The sequence below is a fragment of the Stenella coeruleoalba genome, assembly GCF_951394435.1.
Source record: "Stenella coeruleoalba genome assembly, chromosome: 4".
Taxonomy (NCBI): Eukaryota; Metazoa; Chordata; class Mammalia; order Artiodactyla; family Delphinidae; genus Stenella; species Stenella coeruleoalba.
Window position 1 is genome coordinate 72,087,101 of NC_137149.1, and position 23,215 is coordinate 72,110,315.

General features: G+C 43.0%; 1 long non-coding RNA gene across 3 annotated transcripts; it reads right to left on the reverse strand.

The window, feature by feature from the left end:
- Positions 1-5,489: 5,489 nt before the first annotated feature.
- Positions 5,490-22,138, reverse strand: LOC307185352. 3 transcript variants are annotated; one of them, XR_013828018.1, is made up of 3 exons: positions 22,080-22,138; positions 12,590-12,727; positions 5,490-7,464 (listed from the first exon to the last, which is right to left on the reverse strand). It is a non-coding gene; the product is annotated as an uncharacterized lncRNA (long non-coding RNA). The 3 variants fall into 3 exon arrangements; XR_013828019.1 differs by lacking the exon at positions 22,080-22,138 and adding an exon at positions 16,101-19,224; XR_013828020.1 differs by lacking the exon at positions 22,080-22,138 and adding an exon at positions 13,031-19,224.
- Positions 22,139-23,215: the final 1,077 nt, after the last annotated feature.

Sequence of the window (23,215 nt, forward strand, 5' to 3'; positions counted from 1 at the left end):
CTCTTCTAGGAACTTCATACAAGTGGAATCATGCAAGATCTGGCTTATTTAACTCGGCATGATGTTTTCAGGGTCCATGCATGTTGCAGCATCTATCAGAATTTCATTCAGTTTTAAGGCTCAATAATACCCCATTATATGTATATACCACATTTTGTTTATCCATTCACATCCATCTGTGGGTATTGGATTGTTTCCATCTTTGGGCTCTTGTGACGAACACTGCTATGAACATTGGTATACAACAGCGGCATATTTTACTACTAGGCTCTGCAAACCTATTTAACCAGAATTTGTGCAGGGTGAGAAACAGGTTTAAAGTCTTCCCTAATTAGTGGTTATAAAATTTGGCCATACATTAGAATCATCTGGGGTGTTTTAAAAACTTTCCAGTGCCCATGCTGCAGCCCAGACCAATTACATCAGATTACCTGGGAGCGGGACACAGGCATCAGTATTTTTTGTAAATCTTACTAGTTGATCCCAATATGCAGTCCAGTTTGAGAACTAGTGCCCTAAACAGTGAGCTAGTAAACACTGTTTCATCTAAAGTATTCTTCCTTTCCCTACAATATCTAAATCACACTTAGATTTCCCATACTTTCAAATCCAATTTAGCTGAATTAAATTCATCTTTATACTTTTAGGGTCTTTTAAGGTCTTCTAGCCAGAGCACTTACACTTATAATTTAAGTTTGGCAGGGCGGTGGGCGGGGGGAAATCTCAGATGTACGTACCATTAGTACAGAAATGTGTGCTCCTATCAGACAAAATGAATACGTTCACGAATACAAAAATTAACTTTTATGCAATTAGATCTAATAATAAAACTAGACACATTTTCTTTCATTTCAGGCATAAAAATTAGCTCCCACTTACACAATTATTTAATATCGCTTTGGAAATCCCATGCTAATGTAATTACACATGAAAAGAGAAAAGCACCATTATTTGCTGGTGATGCAATTGATAATCCTAGAAAATCCAAAGGAATTAGGTTTAAAAAAAAAATCCTGGAGGTATAAAAATAGGTTAATGGTGAGAAAAAAAAAGAAAGTCAATAGGATCCTTGTATAACCAGTCATAACCAGCTGAAAAATAAGAGATCCAATTGAAAACAGTCACAAAAATATATAATACTTAAAACAACAAAAGATATAGTATATATTTGTTTAGTCATCAACTATACTGGGTAGTGCTACAGAGAACAGCCTCTGGAGCAGGCTGCTTGCTGCCCACCCTGGCTTCCACCCTTAGTAGTTGTGGAAATTGGGAAGTTATTTAACCTGAGTCTTAGTCTAACCATCTGTAAAATGGAGATGATAACAGTATCTACCTCATAGAGTTGAACAGGTTACACGATTTGAAAATGTAAAGTGCTTAAACAGTCCCTGCTACATAGTAAGTACCATTTCTGTGCTAGCTTTTAACTTTATTACTGGCAGTCTTTTGAAAAAGAAATTGGACAGCTGGAGAACTATAGCATATTCTGGAACAGAGTGAGTTTACAAGCATAAAGGGTGGAGGGAGACAGAAAATAATGAATCACTGGGTGCATAAGAAATGAAATCTGAAACTTGAGACTAAGTATTTATATGTCTGTTTACCCTATTTAATTTATAATTGCATAAATGTGTAAATTATAGCATTTAGATTTTAATGTAATTCTAATTAAATATAGAGAGAATACTAAATATAAAATTATTTAAATGGAAAAATAAATGGATTCAAATATAATATATATTATACATAATATATGGGAAAGAAAAGGGCTATTACCAGCTTTTATAGCCTATTATGCAGCAATTACAGACTAGTAATGGTATAGTAGAACTCTACTTCAATTTAGAAGAATTCAGAAACAGGCACAACCCCAAGAAGTTTAAAGAAGAAAAAAACAGAAAACCTGGCTGTGTAAGAGTTTTCAAAATCAAAGGGATAAAGGAAACCCATGAATACATTTTGATAACTGGATAGAAATTTGAAGAATAAGAATTTAAATGTAAAAGCTTAAATTAATGGAGAATTATTAGAGAATGATTTTTTGAAACACATCAGTGGAAGAAAAGTCAATTTCTCTCTCCTTTGAAGAACTCAATAGAAAAAAGACATCTGAATTTTAAATATCTGTAAAATGGAAAACAAAAGCACAATAACAGAATAGGAAGTTTAAAAATCAAGTATGACACACAGTTAATAAATCACTTCTCCCAGTCTTCACTTCTGCGATCCTGGCTCAGTCTCTCTTACCTTGACCTCTGAAATAGCCTTGCCGCTAACTTGTCTCTCTGGTTCCACCCTTGCCTTCCTAAAAATCCATTCTCTGCATGACAAGCTGAGAGATCCTTTTTAAAGATCTTAGTAAGACCTGGTCAACTCTCACGCTTAACACTCTCCCTTGCTTTTCTGTGGCTCTTAACATTTAAATCCCTCGTCAGGCTCACATGGCGGCACGTGATCACTCACCTCCCCCCAGTCTCTGCTCCTGAATGGCCCCACCTGAGTCTTGTACCAGTTGTTTCCTCTGCCTAGATCACTCTCTCCAGCCCATCTTCACGAGGCTGGGTCCTTCTTGTCCTTTAGGTCCAGCTTAAATATGTCTTCCTCCAAGAAACTTTATGAGTCCCCAGTTTAAGGTAAAAATAAAAAACTAACATTTGGGAAGTGTTTTTCTGTAGGTCAGGCACTTTCTGACACTTTGCATGCAAAATTCAAGCACTCTCATGAGAACCCAATGAGACAGACTCTATTATTATCATTCCCATTTTACAGTAAGGAAACTGAATCGCAGCAAAGGTATGTAAATCCCAATATACTGCAAGAAAGTAGCTTATTAGAGTAGTAGTGCCAGCTCCTCACAATCATCACTACAGCACTTTCCAAAGTGTAATTTTGTGTGGGCTCCAGACTCGCTCTGTCACTAACACTAAATGTGCTGGTTTTCATCAAACATCTGGAGAAACTTCTGTACCTTTCTGTAAATTCCCTTTTAATTTCTCAGAAATGTCTAAAAGGGGAAGAAAATGTCCATGAAAACTATAAAACTTCATGCTTTTAGCCAGTGAGAAGGTAATAAACCCTGCCTACAGAAGGTGTGTTTTCATGCAAACTATAAAAACAAACAAACACACACATTACATTACATTCTGTCTCCTCTTGACAGAATGTAAACCTATGTCTGCCTTGTTAACTGGGGTATGTTCAGCTCCTAGAACAATGGCAGGCACATGGGAAATACTCAACTAATGTTTCCTGACTGTTGAACAAATGGATGAGTACATAAGGGAATAATTAAGAAATCAACTTGATAAGAAAAAAAAAAAAAGACCAGGAGAACCAAAGGGTCACTTTTATTCTTTTTTTCCCCCAACATCTTTATTGGAGTATAATTGCTTTACAATGTGTTAGTTTCTGCTTTATAACAAAGTGAGTCAGTTATACATATACATATGTCTCCACATCTCCTTCCTCTTGTGTCTCCCTCCCTCCCACCCTCCCTAACCCACACCTCTAGGTGGTCACAAAGCACCGGAGCTGATCTCCCTGTGCTATGCAGCTGCTTCCCACTAGCTATCTATTTTACAATTGGTAGTGTATGTACGTCCATGCCACTCTCTCACTTCGTCCCAGCTTACCCTTCCCCCTCCCCATGTCAAGTCCATTCTCTACATCTGTGTCTTTATTCCTGTCCTGCCCCTAGATTCTTTTTTTAAGATTCCATATATATGTGTTAGCATACGGTATTTGTTTTTCTCTTTCTGACTTACTTCACTCTGTATGACAGACTCTAGGTGCATCTACCTCACTACAGATAACTCAGTTTCGTTTCTTTTTATGGCTGAGTAATATTCCATTGTATATATGTGCCACATCTTCTTTATCCATTCATCTGTCGATGGACACTTAGGTTGCTTCCATGTCCTGGCTATTGTAAATAGAGCTGCAATGAACATTGTGGTACATGACTCTTTTTGAATTATGGTTTTCTCAGGGTATATGCCCAATAGTGGGATTGCTGGGTCGTATGGTAGTTCTATTTTTAGTTTTCTAAGGAACCTCCATACTGCTCTCCATAGTGGCTGTATCCATTTACATTCCCAGCAACAGTGCAAGAGGGTTCCCTTTTCTCCACACCCTCTCCAGCATTTATTGTTTGTAGATTTTTTGATGATGGCCATTCTGACTGGTGTGAGGTGATACCTCATTGTAGTTTTGTTTTTTTTTTAATTTTTATTTATTTATTTTTAGTTGCATTGGGTCTTCGTTGCTGTGCACAGGCTTTCTCCAGTTGCAGCGAGTGGGGGCTACTCTTTGTTGTGCTGCGCGAGCTTCTCTCTGCAGTGGTTTCTCTTGCTGTGAAGCACGGGCTCTAGGTGCGCGGGCTTCAGTAGTTGTGGCTCTCCGGCTCTAGGGTTCAGGCTCAGTAGTTGTGGTGCACGGGCTTAGTTGCTCCGCAGCATGTGGGACCTTCCCGGACCAGGGCTCGAACCCGTGTCCCCCGCCTCGGCAGGCGGATTCTTAACCACTACGCCACCAGGGAAGTCCTCATTGTAGTTTTGATTTGCATTTCTCTAATGATTAGTGATGCTGAGCATCCTTCCATCTGTTTGTTGGCAATCTGTATATCTTCTTTCCCACCAGCCATTTTTAAACCATTTGCTAGCTGCAACCTTATCTCAAGGTTGTTCCCCCGTGTAACCATGCAACCATTTCAGACCCCAATCAATCCTTATTTAACAAGCACCCTTACTTCCTGCCAGCTCCCACTATAATTCTTGATAAACAAGTTATGTAACAACTGTAACCTTGCAGTTTTTGCCTTGATAAGTCTCCCCTATCTGGTAGTCTGGTGGAACACAATTCAAGTGCTTCTTGAAGCTGTCTCCCATCTTAATTCTATTTGTAGATTAAGGTGTTCAAATTATTTATCATTGTAACAAATATCATTCAAAGGATTACTGTTAATTCTAACAGAATTGATTACAATGGCCCCTGCTTTCTGGCATCTTTCATTGAGTCTTGGTAAATGTTGATAAATAATTCAATGAAATGTTAAAACATCTGAGGATTTTCAGTTGGCTAATAAACTCTTTTGCCAACTAATGTATCTTGTGCTCCATCTGTTACAAAATGATGGAAGGAGAGTATCCCTCGTACAAAATAACTTAAGATCCAAGTATCAAAAATGTGTCCATTAATAATTTTGAAACTATTTTCTGTAACTTTTCATGCCCTACAAACTTTACATAAGGAAGCAGAAAAGGTGCATATCCTTTAACGCAATATTGTGTGGCCAAACACACCTCAAAATCGCTCATGCCAGTTGACAGAATAAGACCTTATCCTTCCAAGAGACATTTTCTAACATTCCAATTACTACACTCTCATTTCACAACTTTTCCTCCTAACTTTGTTAGAACTCAATGGTGTGAAACAAGGGCTGAATAAGTAGATTTGCATATATGCATTAAGGTTTCTAATGTACCCGAATACTTGAAAAGGGAAACAAAGTAAGCCATGATCAGAACTCCAAAATGGCATATAATCAACTTTATTCATAAGTTTTTGGAAATTTACATCTGACAACAACCAGTGCCAAAGTTCAAACCTGCTACTCATATTGGCTGTAAGTGAGCTCTATCTTACGTTTAGTTAAGCAATGCCCAAGGTCAGCTTTACATGCATTACTTAATCCTCACCACAACCCTCTTCACTGTGATTCAACAAATATGCCTGTCCTCGTGAAGCTTACATTCTACCAGGGAACAGACAATAGGTATACAAATAAGTTTATAATCTAGTGTGCCTCAAACCTCTTTAAAAGTGACCCTTGAGCACTGAATTCCAAGGGTCAGTAGCTGTCAATCTTCTCCTGAAAGGAAATTCGTTAACAATAAACTTTGTATCAGTTTTTGTCAAAAAGGCCACAGAGAAAGCAGTGGTGGCCTACCTACCCTTTACTGTTTCTCTCCATTTTACAGAAGAAAATTGAGATTGTGTCAAGAATCTAGATTTCTTTTCCGATCACTTCCCCCAATTGCTTAGAACACTCCTGCCACTCTAATTCAGCATCCCATGACCCTCATCTATCCAGGTACCACAAAATACCCAATACTGAAAGCAGAACGCTCATCTTTTAATGGTTTCTCTAGTTTCAGTGCAAGAGTTTAACTACTGTTTGCTTACACACACAGGAAAGGAACAATAGAGGACTTCTGCTCAGGAGCCTCCCCTCTTACTATGCCCTGTACCACTGGAACAGTTTTCGTATTTTATCTTCTTTTGATACCAATATCACTATGAACAATAAACCCACCTCTAAGGATGTACCCAGAATACTGTTCATTTTTCGGCACAGCTTGAAATAACTTTTGAAATAATTTTCTCTATGTGAAGTTGTCAATTTGCTATAATGTTCATTAGTTCGTTTATATTCAACTTTCAGTTGTCTTTTTGCAAAGCTAAGTATATGTACGTATACATACAGGCATACCTCGTTTTATTGCTTCACTTTATTGCACTTTGCAGATACTGCATATTTTACAAATTGACGGTTTGTGGCAACCCTGTGTGGAGCAAGTCTGTTGGTTCTATTTTTCCAACAGCATTTGCTCACTTTGCATCTGTGTCACATTTTGGCAACTCTCGCAATATTTCAAACGTTTTCATTATTATTATATTTCTTATGGTGATCTGTGAAGTCACTATTGCAAAAAAGATTGACTTGATGAAGGCTCAGGTGATGGTTAGCATTTTCTAGCAAGAAACTATTTTTAATAAAGGGATGTGCATTGTTGTTTAGATATGTTGCTGCTGCATACTTAATAAACTACAGTATAGTGGAAACATAACTTTTATTTACACAGGGAGACCAAAATATTTGTGTGACTCCCTTTATTGCAGTGGTCTGGAACCAAACCCGCAATATCTCTGAGGAATGACTGTGTATTTTTTCTTCTTTCCTCTGCTCTATGAAAGGTTGCACACTCAATACCAGTTCTGCATCTTGCTCTTATTTTCAGTAATGGTATAGTCTTTTTTTTTTTTTTTGGCTGCGCTGCACGGCACGTGGGATCTTAGTTCCCCAACCAGGGATTGAACCCATGCCCCCTGTATTGGGAGTGCGGAGTCTTAACCACTGGACCACCAGGAAGTCCCAGTAATGGCATAATCTTTAGCAAGTTATCTACCCTTCCAATTTATTCATCTGTAAAACGGGAAGAACACTGTGTGAGAATCAAACGGAATAATGTAAGGACAGGAGCAACGGAGTGACACGTGCAATACGATAAATGCTACCTCCACTTGGTCCCTACAGCCCCCCCTCGCTGCTGCTGCCCATAATCATAAGACAGCTACAACTCATATCAGACAAACGACCCTTTAGACCGTAGATTAAATGCTCACGGGAAATCAGGAGAGTACAGCAGATCATCCCAGATTAAATGGTCTACAGCTTTCTCCCTAAGGGAAATAAAAAGAAAGTTTTCAGTTAGTTATTAAACACAGTTTGAGTCAAATTTAAAAGGATTTCCACAGAGCCTGTGTACATGTACACTGGATTCTTTCACCTTCCAACAAAATCAAGGTTTCCAAATTCCCTTATGTATTTGAACACATTCTCTGGAGTATCCAGAAAAGTCTAAAAAGTGTTACTGGGACGAAAACTTTTTCTTTACCAACTTAGGGTGAAGTACTTGGGGGCCTGTGAATTAACAGACAGATTAATAGGAGCCAAGATTATTATACATGTAGGCAAGAGCATGCTGTAGGGAGTAAGGATTTATATACCAGCTTAATAGGATGGGGGTGGGGTGGGGAACAGTATTAAGGCCTCAGTGAGAAAGTATGGAAGGTTCTCCCAGGATGTATTTACGCAGTTCCTTGGCAGGTCCTGATGCAAGAGAGGGCTTACAGCAGCTGAATACTTAGAAAGACCTGCTTTACTTATCAAAGGGAAGTTCAGAGAAAATTTTTTGGTTTTTTAGTGTTGTTTTTTTTTTCCCAGCAGCTGCTGTTTGTTCAGATGGTCTCAGTTTCAATAGTCATTATGCCATTTTGGTGAGGTTAGTCCCTTCATTTCCCTGTTATAACCTATCATGAAGTTTCACAGGCAAGGAGCTGGGGAGATTGCTGTGGGGACACATGGATTAGATGTCGGGAGGTAAGAGATCTGCGAACAAAAACACAGGTAACAAGGATGAATAAGCATAAAAGGGCAAATCCCAACACATAGCCCCATCTTTCACTGAACCAGTCTCTTATTCTCGAGGTCAGTCCAATTAATTCTTGCTTCACTCGTTTTATGTATGATGTCAACCCGTTCTTTTATACGGTTCAAACCATCCTGTACTTCTTTTGATTTATTTACATACGAGCAGCACTGTCTGCCAATGACGGCACAGTGTTCCCTGTTGGGCAGCCTGTGTAGCCAGGAGACGGCGATTTCAGAGCACAGAGGTGAAACCGCTAACCCCTGACGGACGTGCTTTCAAGGTCTGCGGGGTGCCAGTGAATCCTTGTTCCATGACTTTGGAAACGTTCAGAATTGCTTCTTCCAGATCAGAAGTTTTCAAGCTTGGAAAAAGGGTCCTTACTGAATCAGTATTGCGATACATGAGTGGCTTGCCTACAATGTCTGGCTGGATGTGTCCACGTGGTGCTACTTCATGCCTGAAGGAGCCCAGGTTTATAATCCAGCTAGCATTTCAAGTGGGATAACTAGTGAGGGAAGGTGCCAGGTAGCCGAGTCCACAACGCCCTGACCATTTAGGTGGGAACCCTTTATATACCTTATTGCCACACAAAATACACAGACCAGAGGTGTTCACAAACAAGGTCAGAGTGGAACCTGTGACCCACCAGGATGGAGTTCGGTGTCCATGGTGGCCTTTGTCATTAGTTATGTTGGCATCTGTATATCTCCATTTCCCATGTGCCTCTGTCAGGCTGTAAGAGCAAAACAGGCTACGAAATATCGGGTAAGAGGAGACCTTCAGTCTGGTTTTAGCAGCTACCGAGAAAGTTAATTCCAGAATTTTGGTAAACCCATTTGTGGCCTGGGGTATCAGGCAGACCAACCAGGGGAACAGCTGAGCTGTTCCAGGTCCTATTTGTGTGGCCTGCAGGCCAGGAATACTGTCCAGTGACTACGCAAACATTTGTATCATTATAATAACCAGTCTGGAACTCATTTATAACGTCTTTGGAATCAAACCAGTGTTTGATTACAGTATTGTTTTGGTATGTTACCTAGGAAGGGTCCAGTGCCGTTTTTATTTTCAATGCAAAGAGAAAATTTTCCCTCCAATACCCTCACCTGAGTGAAGGACAGACCTCAAGCCTCCATGGGGGTTCCCCAATGCCAAGTCACTCTGCCGCAGGAGGAAGCAGAGTGCCTTCCATACATCCGCTGTCCAGAATGGGTCCACCAGGTGCTTGCACTGGCAGGGACAAAACCTAGTTCGGGTTCTGGTGCGTTATTTAGACGCTGACATAACCAGCAATTAGACTGATTAGTTAAGATGGCCAGGGTCTGAAAGACTGGTGTGAGTGGGTGTTGTGGCCATGCTCTAACTGTTGAAAAAGCAGTAAGAATTCGCTGAAGCAAGACATAGTCTGAAAGGGAGCCCGCAGTGGGGGAACAGAGGGAGGATAGGTTTAGACAAGCAACCTCCAGTCAGTCCTTCTGTAACTGAAAGAGGAAGGGTTTTGTTTAAATTTCTATGTCAGAAAATTTTGCAGGTCAGGCAGAGGTTGCAAGGGAAGATAAACGGAGACAAAATTCTTGATCAGAGATCTTGGGTAAAGCTGTCTACTCTGTGGTGTCGTCTGCTTCTGGAGCCTGAGTAAGCTCTTGAAATCCTCAATTTGAGGTCACGCATAGGGATGGCCTTCTAATTGTCCTGGGGGCGGGGTGATGACATGGATCTAGCTTGGTATCGCATGTGAATCCAGGAGGACTTTTATTCTGATGACAGGGTAGATGGTTAGCAGTACTTCCTAAGGCCTCTCCTAGCAAGGTGACAATGTACGTTTTCTTCTAAAAATGTTGATGTGTACTCATCTCCTGGAAGAAAGGGATGGCAAGGCCTGTCAGTGAGGACCATGCTTTTTTTCACCTGTTGATGAGACGCACCAAGTATAGACGGTCTTGTATATAACTAGTTAGAGTACTGAATTGTTCACTCAAGTCCCCACGTTGCTTGCCCAATCCAGGAATGGAAGGTTTAGAGATGCCAGCTGGCACTGGGGTGACTAAAAACCATTTCAGAAGGGATCCATTTGGAGTATCCTGGATCTGTATAAGGGCCAGGGATAATGCTTCTAGCCATATAAGTCTAGTTTCTAGATAGATTTTTTTCCCCCTCTGGCATTCTTTTTTATGTCTACATTTTAAGGTCTTCCTTCCCCTGAGGATAAGGGATGGTAGGGAGTATGAAATGTTAACGAATATCCTCTCAGAGTCTTTGTGAGCGAGTGATTTGTTTCTGCTGTAAAGTGAGTTCCTTGGACAAACTAATGGTTACCAGTGGAGGCGGGGGGGAGGCAGTATAGGGGTGGAGGACTGGAGGGTACAAACTATTGGGTTTGTAGGCTACAAGGATATACTGCACAACACGGGGAATACAGCCAATATTTTGCAACAACTGTAAATGGACTGTAACCTTTAAAAATTGTATGCAAAATTTAAAAATTAAAAAAAAAAAGTTCCTTCGTCAGATTCAGTTCATAAAGAAATGCCAAAACAAGGAATAATCCAAGGTACTAGTTTGTTACAACTGTTGTGGCATCAGTATGTCTAGCTGGCTAGCACAGACCATCCACTAAACATGCAGACAATAACTCAACAGTGAAAAGAGCCTAGGGCTGGAGGTAAGTCTAAAAGTCCACCTGGAGTGCCATAAAGGACAGTGTGGGTCTTGGAAGACTCCCTGAGCTACAATGGTTCCCTCCAGAAACTTGGTAAGATTTATAGGTGGTACACTGGGAAATAATAAGTACCAGTACCTGCAGAGGTCAAGAATCTGTGGAACTGCCAAAGTGTGCTAACAGCCTGACAGACTCTAAAGGCTCATCTAGTCGGTATAAATGTCTGTAGCTTTCCCTTTTGCCAATGTATCAGCTCTAGGAAGAGCTATGAGTTTTGTAGCTTGGGCTGATTTTCTAGTGGGCAGCATGCGGCAAATGTTTGCTCTGGGATCGTCAGCTTCCCTGAAAATTTTGTTTACAAGAGCCATCACATAGAAGAGCATGTCTGGCTTGCTAAAGGACATGTCCAAGAGGTCTTCTTGTGGTTCAGAAATCATCTAGATGGTTGTAAGGTAACCATGTGGAATGGCTCTTTATCATGAGGGGTTTAAGAGTATTAGGTACAAGGTGAGGTACAAGATGATGGAGGGGTAATTAACGGGCTTGTTCATAGGTGGTCTGTCATTGAGTAGAGACGTGTTGTGTTTTATGGACTTGTAAGAACTGATACAGCATGGGAACAAAAAGGTGAAAAGGGGAAACTTGTGTAAGGCTACTGGCTTGTGAATCAGGGTGGCAGCCAAGTTAATGTACTTAGGCACAGGGGCATGTCTGATCCCATAGGATCCCAACTGACATGAGAAATATTCTATGGGGTGTATGTGAAAGGGAAAAGGTTGTCCTGGAATACCTGCATCTATCCCACTCTTCTCATGGCAATATAGGTGGAAAGGTTTGTCAAAACTGAGTAATCTGAGGGCTAGGAGATGGACAATGTGAATTTCAATGCTTCAGTAAAGGATTCTGTGGTGTATCTGGGAGGAAGGCATATAAGGGTTTGGCAGGGGCAGCGAAGTTGGTAATCCACTGGTGGCAAGAGCCAGCTACCCACAAAGATTTGCATAATCGTTCATCTTTGGGAGAGGGATGGACAAAATTGAGTCAAAGCATTTGGGGTGAGTTTTTGCATACCCTGAGATATTTCATGACAGGAGGAGGTAACTCTCGTTTCTACCCAGTGAAATGTGACTCTGGAGGTTTTATGACCTTTGTCAGCTGGTGCATTTAGATGTTCTCAACTTATAGTCTTTATATCATTCTAGCAGGTTGTCCCTGCCTTCAATGACAAATACCAACACTTGTACTATCAATGCTAAGGTTAAGTTTGAATCCATCGCTTCTGCTTGGAGCTGTGTAAAAATATCACAAAGGTGCTCGCAATGAAAGGAAATTTTCTTCTGGTTCAGCTGTGACTCCAGACAGGCTCCAAAGAGGAGTTCTACAATCTCTTCTCTGGGTTTTATGGAGACTTTCTTTACCCTTCTGTGTTAGCCTCTTAAGGCACTGCGTCAACCTTAAAAGGGCACAAGAAAGGGCGATCTGGGTTTTTCACAGGGTTCTCTACGATTTCCTGCGTTCCTCTCTCGTCAACGTTCGTGGACCTCAGGAGTTTCTTTAACCGAGTCTGAAAACCCACTAGAAGCAGCTGTTCTGCTTGTGAACGTCCGTTTCCTTTGTTAAAGGAGAGCCGGAAACACGTGCTTGGGAATCCTCCAGTAGTCACTGACCACGTGCTCGAGCCCGCGTCATTTCATTTCCCTCAAAGACAAGCACATACCTGCGTTTAGAACTCAGGCCGCTGCACCCGCAGTCGTTGGAGACAGACACCCCAGGCTCACGGTCGGTCCGAGACCCGCTGTTGCCGCCGCAGGCTGGGCCTGGCCCGAACCCGCTGCAAAGTAGCCGCGGCTGCGCCCTGGGGAAGCAAAGCCTAAACTTGTTACCACGCGCGGGCCAGCAGGCCGGGAAGCCTCCGGGAGGCTGGGCGCAGTGTGTGTGCTTCGCGCGGCCCCGGGACGGGCACTGCCGTCCCCTCCCTCCCACCCCTCCCCGGACCGCCGAGGGCTGCTCTACTCCTGCGTTCTGGCCGCCGGGAGCAGCGGAGCTCCGGGTGGGCAAAGCTCGAGGGGACGCGAGGCAAGCCCAGCCCCACCCGGGCCCGCGGACCGGCCGGGAACCCTCCCCGCCGCAAGAGACCGCAGACTAGGGTAACACTCACCGCCCAACTCCGGGGGACAAAGAGACCCACGACCCGCGGAGACCCAGCAGGTGGGGCGGGACCTGGAGGAGGGCTACGGGGCGGGCAGCCAACCCCCGGGACGGTTGGGGAGGGGGCAGGACGGGAGGAGGGCCGTGGTGTAGGCAACCAATCCCAGGGAAGTTTCTGGCCGAGAGGGGCGGGGCCCCCGGCCTTTCGACTTTGGCTGCGGCGGGAGAGCTAGCTGACTGAGCCGAGCGTGCTTTTTGGAGCCACAGGGAGTCCGCGCGCGGAAACCGGATTTATCTGGCGCTTCCCCAGGCCTTAGCCCTCGTGCATCTGGTTCTCCCAGGCCAACGTTCCTTCCACAAGAACTCTCCTAGCGAGGCCTTCTCCTGTATCCTCTCCTCAGGTTAGCGCCTGGTCCAGGGCTCCCGGTCACACAACCCCCTAGAATGCAGAGCTGCTCGTTCCTATGCCACAGTTTAATTTGAGTGCCTACTACGTGCCATGCACCCTTCTAGTCTTTAAAAAGGCGAAACAAAGGCCTTTGATATTCTAGTGGAGAACAAAAACAGAATCAAGATGTAAAAATAAAATGTCGTAGGGTAATAAGTGATAAGGAGAAAAACCTAAGTATTTTATTACAACTTGGAAAACTAAAGATAGAGACAGTAGTCTTTGCTGTGAACAAATGCCCCTTATGGCACTAAGAAACAAAGAAGCAAAACTTATCATGACTAGCGTTACTGTGCTGCTTTGGAAAATATATTTCACTGTAGAAATAACTAAATATGATGGAAGGCTCTTTACCAGAGATCCCGAGTAGGGTACTATTTGGATCCATATCGCAGAGGGGACCAAGATGGACAAGGACAATGGCCCTGGGCTGCGGGACACATGGTCCACAGTCCTGGTGGCAGTCACTAGTGAGAGGCTGCTTGGGAAGGAGGCTAACTGTCATGGGGATGGGATAGTGGTCTTCAAACCCTTCAGATTCCCAGGTCTCCTCTCCCAGCCCTGAATAGGCCTGCAGCCTGCTTTATCCTTCCCAGTGTTCTCTCAGCTGGGGGGAACCCTTCCCCCAGAGCAGCACCAATCCCACTGCTCTGGTCTGGGCTCCAGTCCTATTGGCTTCCTCAGCCCTCCCAGGCTATTTATTTTTTATCTCCTGCCTCTTCAAATTTCTCTCTCTTTTGCTCTTCAGTCTGGCTCAAGAAATGGGTGTAACCACTATTCACACTGCCCTTTGCTTATGCTGATTCACTGCCCCATTTATAACTCTGTTTATTTCATTGATGTCTCTTTTCCTCCCTCTCCCTTCTAAATTACCTTTTATTTTCCCCAAGCTATTTTTACCTTCCAAAACATGTGTGTTTTCACAGTACAGCTGAGTAAAGCCAGAGGTGAGGGGAACAGTGATTGTGAAATAAAGTGGAAAGACAGAAATGCTCAGTCCTTGGAAGGAATTGCCTCCTGTTGGGCTGTGTTTATTCATTTATAGAACTCATGTGTATTGAGAACTACCATATGCCAAGCCCTGTGGTAGACCTAGAGGTACACAGATAGTAAGAAAAAGAAAAACAAACAGAACAAATCATGGACCTTGCCCATGTGGAACTTTTAGTCTAGTGGGTAAAACATATTAATACAAGAATCACATTTTTAAAATGTGAAATTACCACTTAAGAGCTAAGATGGAGGTCAGAGACTCAGCTGTGAGGTTGAGGAAGGGGTGATTAAGCAGAAAATTGAAGATGAGTTTATGAGGCAAAGCAGAGGAGCCTGGGGTTTAGTTCCACGTAGAGGGAAGAGCATGTGCAGAGTGTGGGCTCCGGGAAGGAGCTCAGTGCATTGATGGGAATGTACGAAGGCTGCTGTGATTTCTGCACAAAGAGCCAAGGGATGGGGATGGAGAGAGATGCAGGATAGGCATGATATAAACTGGGCTTGGGGGTAGGGGACTGGGGTGTGGAGGGTGGGGTTATCTGGAGGTGCTGGTGGCTGCCAGAACTTGTAGACCACAAAATTGCCCATATATTAATGCTCATTAACAATGTGTTGTATACATGCAGGTCAGTAAAAGTTGATGTTTGCAAGGCTGGCATGTGTTCAGGCCAGCATGTTGAAGACAGTAAGAGCTAACCTTTATTGCCCACTTACTACATGCTCTGAACTCCTTAAACTGCTCTACACAGATTAGCTTATTTACTCCTTTCAGCCACCTACTGGGTACACGATTTCTCATTTTGTACCAGAGGACCCACATATTGCTAATATTTTTTGAGGGCTGTTCTCCTGCCACTCTAATAGTTTAGGTGGCTGGTAAACATATTAGGAATTGTGAGCACATCCAAACAGTGGGTCAGGTTCCTCCCCAACACGTGTACACAAACATAACCTTAGGGAAGGAAACTGAAATCATAGCTGCAATGGCCAAATGGTGGACACAGGATGGCAGCATGGAATTCTCAATTTCTGTAACTTTGAAGGTGCTTTTCCCTAAGAGTGATTGTGGAATTTCAATTAGAACTCTGAGAAAATCTAGAATTATGTTGATAGCCATATTAGAAGTTGCATGTTGACCAGCTGAACCTGAACAATGGTACTTGCTGTCCTATAGTATTTGATTATACTGGATTTTAAATATTGCTTTTTCTTAAAAAAAAAGCGCTCTTTAAAATAATTACATGTTATCCATGAGAAATGGAGTATTGCCTGCCTTGTCAGTAAACAAAGGATGTCACAGTCATCAGCGATTGCAGCTGCAGCTGAAGGTAACCTGGTGAGCCCCAAGGGAACTCAAGAAGGAAAAGAATACCTGCCATCTAGCAGCCATCAGACTGCAGCCACTCCCTATGGTGAGTCCTGAGGAAACACCGATGTGAAAACACTGGATACTGGCCCGGAGAGTTGAGGTGCATATCAAAGGAATGATTTCAGTGAGCCCAGATTCTTGCATCTTCCTATGCATAGAAAAGCGCTAAATTCCTTAACTTGAGATATCTGGTTTTCTTTAATTTACAATAATCTTTTGACATTCAGACTACCTGCCCTTTGTTGCAAAACTCCTATACGTCCCGGCCCTTACCTCGCCTCCTTGGAGCAGTTCTCTCAGGGTTACTTGAGATGCTGCTACCTCCCGGGCTTGAAGTCCTAAAAATTTCCACCAAATAATACATAACTCTCAACTTTTAGGTTGTGAATATATATTTTTAGTCAACATCCATTATGCTTAGCATCCAATGTACTCTATGAAAGTAGTATATAAATTATATTTGGCCAGTTAAACTAATTAGCATAAGGTATCCAATTGAAAGTACAGCAAAAAATGGACTATTTAATTCTATTAAAGAAAATGGAGTGAAGAGCCAGACCTGCTTCTTCAGTAGCACAATTTAATGAGACTGCTTCAGATGAGTCCTGTTCTACATCAGAAAAGGAACACAAATCCCTCCAGCTTCTATTTCTGGCTCTACCACACACAGGCTTTGCTATTATACCCAGAGCAAGATGGAACCTGCTTTTTTTCCATCTGCAAAATGTAGGCAATGCTTTTAGCCTTTTTCACAGGAGGGGCAGGATTAATGAGAGCCACAAATGACCTTGGCCTGTTTTGTAACCGCAGATACCTTTTTATTGCTATATTTTCATGAAAAATGAAAATCTGCTGGATTTTTTTTTCTGACGAGTTAATATTAGGCTAAAACTTTAAAGTCTGGAATATGTACTTTATCAGCTGCTCTTTAAAATTCCAGTATCCAAATTTAAAAAAAAAGGAGAATAAGATAAATCTTTCAAGTGATAATCAAAACAGTAGGAAGTGAAAGGGTTGCCTTATAAATTGAAGTCTATTTGTTTTTTCAAAACTGTTATTTTCAGTAAGATTAGTAAGACTGAAATACATTATTAAAGCCATGTTGAATGAGGCTAGCTTGCTGGAAAAAACATGCCAGAAGTAAGTTGGCGTGTCAGGATATGGTCCACGTGTTTACATGTCAAGCCAGTTGAGAAGTTTGTGATAATGTGCTTTAGAATGATTGTTGATCACTCTGAGATCTTTCCATCAATCCCAATATGATGCCGCAGGCCTGGGATTGATGGTACATGAAGGAAGAAAAATTCTTAAACGTGGTGCTTTTGCAGAGCTCTGACTAGTCAGAGTATCTTTTCCATCCTAGGCAATGGTTACTGGTCTACATCACTGTAGGAGAACGCAGTCCTTATTTCAGCAATTAGGTCAGATACACATTATGATTTACTTGTTTCTGAAAGACAGAATCTAGGTCAGAATCATAAGGAACGAAATCAACTATTTCAAAATACATAGCTGGTTAGTGGGAAGTGCTTAATTCCCTATGCCTATAGGTTCCAGGTGGAGGTATTTCTAGTAGAATAACATGCTTGTCTGTCTCTGCTCCCTTCCTTCCTCTTCCCCAGGGAAGGAAGGGCTTCTCTCCTGGATGAGTTTGAAGGAGGAGCAGAGCAGGAAGGGGCAGCCTCTCCCTACCTCCGGGGCTCTGAGACCAGCTGAGCTGCAGTTGCTGATGTGAATTCTGTTTACTGCAACTGAGTCCATGTAACATATTTGCTTTGTGCTTCTGGCCATGCTATTATTAATGTTTGTTATCTGGACTCTGAGATGAATTTTACACAATGAAGAAAATGAATCCATATTCATAAAATTCTCCCATATCAAGTCTTATCTTATTTCAGAAACTCAGAGGAGAAATCACCCGTTTTATAGATGCCAGAACCCAGATGAAATGTAAAATAATGGATATTCTGTCTTTTGCTTGTGTTCACAGTCTTCCGTATTCTTCATGGCAGTGGCTGTAGAAGTATAGAGGGAATGGGAAAAGTGCAACATTTTTACATATTCTTTTCCTACTTTAATTTTAACTAAGACCGTGGGCTGTACGAGGCCATCTCCTTAGATCTAACATAGTAGCTAACACACACTTGAAGCTCAACACATATTTGTTGACTGAATGAATTATTAAATTCAGGGCATTTTAACTGAAAATGTTTAAAAACCATTTTAAGGTATTTCATAATGCCCTTAATCAAATTCAATAATAGACTACTTACAGGTAATCTGATCCAGCCTGAGGGTCTTACCAAGCTCCTTTTTGGGCAGACCCATCATGAAGGTCATGAGTGTACACAACTGAGGAAGCTTTTAAGCATTTATCACACAAAGGAGGGAACTACCACATTAGCATAGACCTCACATAAATAATACAGAAATACAGAATCCTAGCCAAACACTTCTGGATGGGAAGAGTTAAAAAGGATAGCATCTATCATTGACACTGATTACAAGGAAAATGATATCAGCCCTCTGGGGCCTGAAGCTCTAGCGTGTGCCCAGTAACGGCTGTCATTCATCATCTACCTCAACTTAGCCTGTGCCTCATGAGCCCCTTTCTACTTACTAAGTGTACTTCCTCTGCCTCCCTCTGACCTTTCTACATCACATCCTCCAACTGCCTGTCCTTGCTCCAGATGACATATACCGCTAGGGGTTCTCCTTCTCCTTCCCCAGACTCCTGGGGACTCTCATTTTCAGCCTCATGGGTGAAGGGTGCTCTCACTTCCATTTATGCACTTAATTGGGCAACAGGCACTAACTGAGCACCAGCTGTGTTGAGCACCGGGCTACGTGCCTGGGATACAAAGATGATCCAAACATAGTCCTGGTTCTCCAAGAGTTCATGGATGATGGTCAGACAGTAAGTGATGTGGTCGAGGTAGCACCGGGCACTGTGGAGACAGAAATGAGACACAAAACCAGCCCCAGAAGAGTTCCAGGAGCAGGGCCTCCTTCCTCAGGTTGCCATGTCCCAGAAGAGATGGAGGTGGAGGTAGGCTTGAGAATTTTTTTTTTAATTTTTAAATTTCTATTTTTTTTTACAGTAGGTCCTTGTTGGTTATCTATTTTAAAAATAGCAGTGTGGGGCTTCCCTGGTGGCGCAGTGGTTGAGAGTCCCCCTGCCGATGCAGGGGATACGGGTTCGTGCCCCGGTCCGGGAAGATCCCACATGCCGTGGAGCGGCTGGGCCCGTGAGCCATGGCCGCTGAGCCTGTGCGTCCGGAGCCTGTGCTCCGCAACGGGAGAGGCCACAACAGTGAGAGGCCCACGTACCGCAAAAAAAAAAAAAAAAAAAAAATAGCAGTGTGTACATGTCAGTTCCATGCTCCCTAACTATCCCTCCCCCCAACTATTCCCTCCCCACCCCAGTAACCATTAGTAACCATAAGTTGGTTCTCTAAGTCTGCTTCTATTTTGTAAATAAGTTCACTTGTATAATTTTTTTTTTTAGATTCCACATATTAGCAATATCATATGATCTTTGTCTTTCTCTGATTTGCTTCATTTAGTATGATAATCTCCAGGTCCATCTATGTTGCTGCAAATGGCATTATTTCATTCTTTTTAATGGCTGAGTAGTATTCCATTGTATATATGTACCACATCTTCTTTATCCATTCCTCTGTCAATGGACATTTAGGTTGCTTCCATGTCCTGGCTATTGTAAACAGTGCTGCAATGAACATTGGGGTGCATGTATCCTTTTGAACCATGGTTTTCTCTGGATATATGCCCAGGAGTGGGATTGCTGGATCATATGGTAGCTCTATTTTTAGTTTTTTAAGGAACCTCCATACTGTTCTCCATAGTGGCTGTACCAATTTATATTCCTACCAATAGTGTAGGAGGGTTCCCTTTTCTCCACACCCTCTTCAGCATTTATTGTTTGTAGATTTTTTGATGATGGCCATTCTGACTTGAGACTTGAGAATTTTGAACAAGTTCCAGATCCAGAACAAAAGGCTTTGTGAAGCTGAGTTTGTGCTCAGACGAAGAGGAATAGTTAGATGTGGGCTCAGCAGAGGAAGGAAAGGAAAGTTCTGCAGACGTTACAAAAAATGTCAGTTTAGATTTGGGGGCTTAGAAACAGCACTCATCCCTCTTTTTGATGGGGCCTTATTGGCACTTTTTTAAAGTTGGGGTTAGAGAATCAGGGCTAAGGCATAAAAAGGGTCCATTTACTAAAATTCTTATAATACATCAGGAAAAATTATGTGTGTGCTGTAGGTATTTTACTGCCATTTTAGAGGAGGTTTATGGTTTCTTAACAAGCTTCATTCATTATAACGTGCATACTTGTATAGACAAGTTGAGGAGAAAGCTTAATTGACATTAATCCCAAAGGTGTTGATGGGAAGGGCTTTTTTTGTTTGTTTGGTTGTCTTTGAAGTGAAGATCAGAGGTGATTCTTTGTCACCCACAAAACTTTGATGTTTCCCTGCCCTAATGCTCACAGTCAGGATGTAAACACAAATATACACTGGCAACATCCACAATCACTTTAGGACTAGGTGAGAAGTTTGTTAAGGAAAATATTTGTTACTGCTCAATGTGGCTTTGAAATGTTCCTGGGCCCCCTGGAGGGAAAGCTAGTTCTAGAACAGAAGTATTAACATCCATTAACAAACAAAGTCTACGTAAAAAGCCAGTTTAACACGCTGCAAATGAATGTATCAAAATGGCAAAGAAAAAATAAAAAGGTTGGTGGGGGGATGGGGGGGACACTTGCTTTAGTACAGCTGGAGTGGGAGTGGATATGGATGTGAGTCTGACTGAGTTTTGGAGCCGGACAGGCTCAGCTTTGAATCCTGGCTCTGTTATTTGCTAGCTGTGTGCCTTCAAGCAAATTACATCTTCTCAGCTTCCTCATAAATAAAACGGAGATAATGATATTGCTGTTAGGATTAACTGCAATTACATAGTTAAGGTGCCTAATATATAAGTACATGCCCAAAATGGTAGATATGTTGATCCTGAGCAAAACAGTCATTTCACAAAATTTTAACTGATGTCTTAAAGGATATGGTATGAATTTTAAGTGTACTAAATGCCCTACCTTGCCAGCTCTTCATGGTATGATATTGGCTTATGTGTTTCATTGTTGCCATGGATGCTGAAGATGCCAGAGAGGATTCATCAAAGGATATGGATGAAACCTGGTAGAGAACCTGAGGACCAATTTATTCACACACATAACTACAATTATTCCATATGTTGTATTAACACAAGCATCGATGAGTTCTGGTTATATCTGGCTGTCTCTTACAAATATTATCCTCTGCTTAATTTATAACCTGATATACCTAGGTGGAAGTAGTACTTTTGTTAGGTAGTTAGACATTAGCAGCAAGGAGGTGACAGTGGTGAGAAAACCAAGACGAAATCAAGTCACACACGCAGTCATCTGGGGACTCTCCCTTGACACCACCCAGACAGGTAAAACTATGGTCGTGTGGGGGGCAGTTTATCCTGATAATAGAGGGGCACAGTAACACAAGGGAAGGTCCCCCGGCTGCGCATGCCCAGACCAGACAGGCGTATAACCTATAGTAAACCCAAACTCATTATACCATAATTATAAAAAATCTACATGTGGTTTTGCCGCCCCACCCCCACCCCGTGGGCGTTTCTTAGCGATCCAAGGGTGAGAGCATGCGCAGCAGTAAACTTGTTACATAGCTCGGGACTGTCAATCAAATAATGATCCCCTGTCACTCACCCCCGCCTCCCTGCAAAATGCTCCTTAAAAGCACCCTTAAGCGTGTATAGGAATGCTGTTTTCCATTCGCAGAAACAGCCCGCTCTCTCTCCCTCTGAGAGTGTACCTCTGGGTCGATAAAGTTTGCTTTGGCCTTGCTTCACTTCGCTGAAACAGCCCGCTCTCAGAAACAGCCTACTCACTCTCTCTCTCTCCCCCCTTCCCCTCCTCCCCCTCCCCTCCTCCTCCTCCCGCCTTCTCTCTCCTCCTCCCAGAGTGTACCTATGCTTAAATAAACTTTGCTTTGTGCTTAAGCTTAACGGGGTAGTTTGCAATTCTTTGCTTACTATCGTGAACCGAGATTGCTGGTCCGGGCCTTCCGTTGACCTCCTCGGTTCAAGCTATTTTGTTATAACGTACGTCCACCCCGTGACACTGCTCTTACCGTCCACCCCGTGACACTGCTCTTACCGTCCACCCCGTGACACTGCTCTTACCGTGAGTCGAATCCGCAACGGTACGTTTGGGCCACGGCCTAGTAGCTCCCCCGGCTTCCTGATCAGAGGTATGTTTGCGACGCCTACTTTGCGGCTTCCCCGCGCCTGCTTTGCAGCTTCCCGCAGCCTGCTTTACGGCTTTCCCCGCTTTCACGTTCGCTAAAGGTAGGATTACGCCCGCCGGCTGAGTAGCACCTTCCCGGGGTTTCGTCCATTTGCATGACAGTTGCCCCGCCTGCCTTACATGCCTCTGCTCCTTGCCTCATTCACCTGAGAAGGGACTACTCTGTCGCTGCTAACGTGAAATGGCCCTAATGCTGTTTTATTTTCCTACAACTCTCCTTCCCGGCCTCTCGCTTGAGTCCTTCACCACTGCCGGCAGCAACGGTGGACGAATTGCCACCTTCTGACTCTGTTAAGTGTTTACACCTCTCCTGTCAAACCGACCTCCTGATCAGCTTCCTTGAATCACGGCTATAGAGAAGGCTTCACACCTCTCTCTGGATCAGCTTACTAGACCTCCTAATCATTTTTTCTGTCACTGACTGGAACCGAGATCAACAGTGGGACTCAGGGAGGTCTTTTTCCCACTTTCATTTCGGGGCCCTTTTTTCCGTTTCTGAGACTCGAAGGAGCTTTCTTCTGTGGATAGGTCAGGCTGATGGCCGCCCCAAACACCCAATCTGTTATATTTGTGAGGACTTCCAGCAGTTCCATACACCACTTTTTGGCCAGACTGCTCTAATTTGGGATCCCCTCATTCTTTTCCTTGTCGTCTTAAACATCTGTTTTACATGGTCCCTAAGGAAAACCAACTCTTCCTCCCCTCAGCCACCTAGAACAGTTTCCATCACTTACCAGACCTTGCCAATCGCCAGCCTGTCAGGAGTCTCCAGGGACTTGCCTTTACGGTCCTGATCACCTGCATAGGAGCCTTGGCCCACTGGCAATGGGAAAGAAGGAATAGCCACGCTATTATGAGATTCAGGAGCCAGAGAGTACAAACAAACGGCTCGTTAAGGAGAGGGAATCTCTCTTGGTGACACAGCCTCAATGCGGTGTGTTCCCTCTACCTAAAAACCAGTTGCTCATCCAGGTGAAAGAATCTCTGTAGGTGACAGAACCATTGGCACATG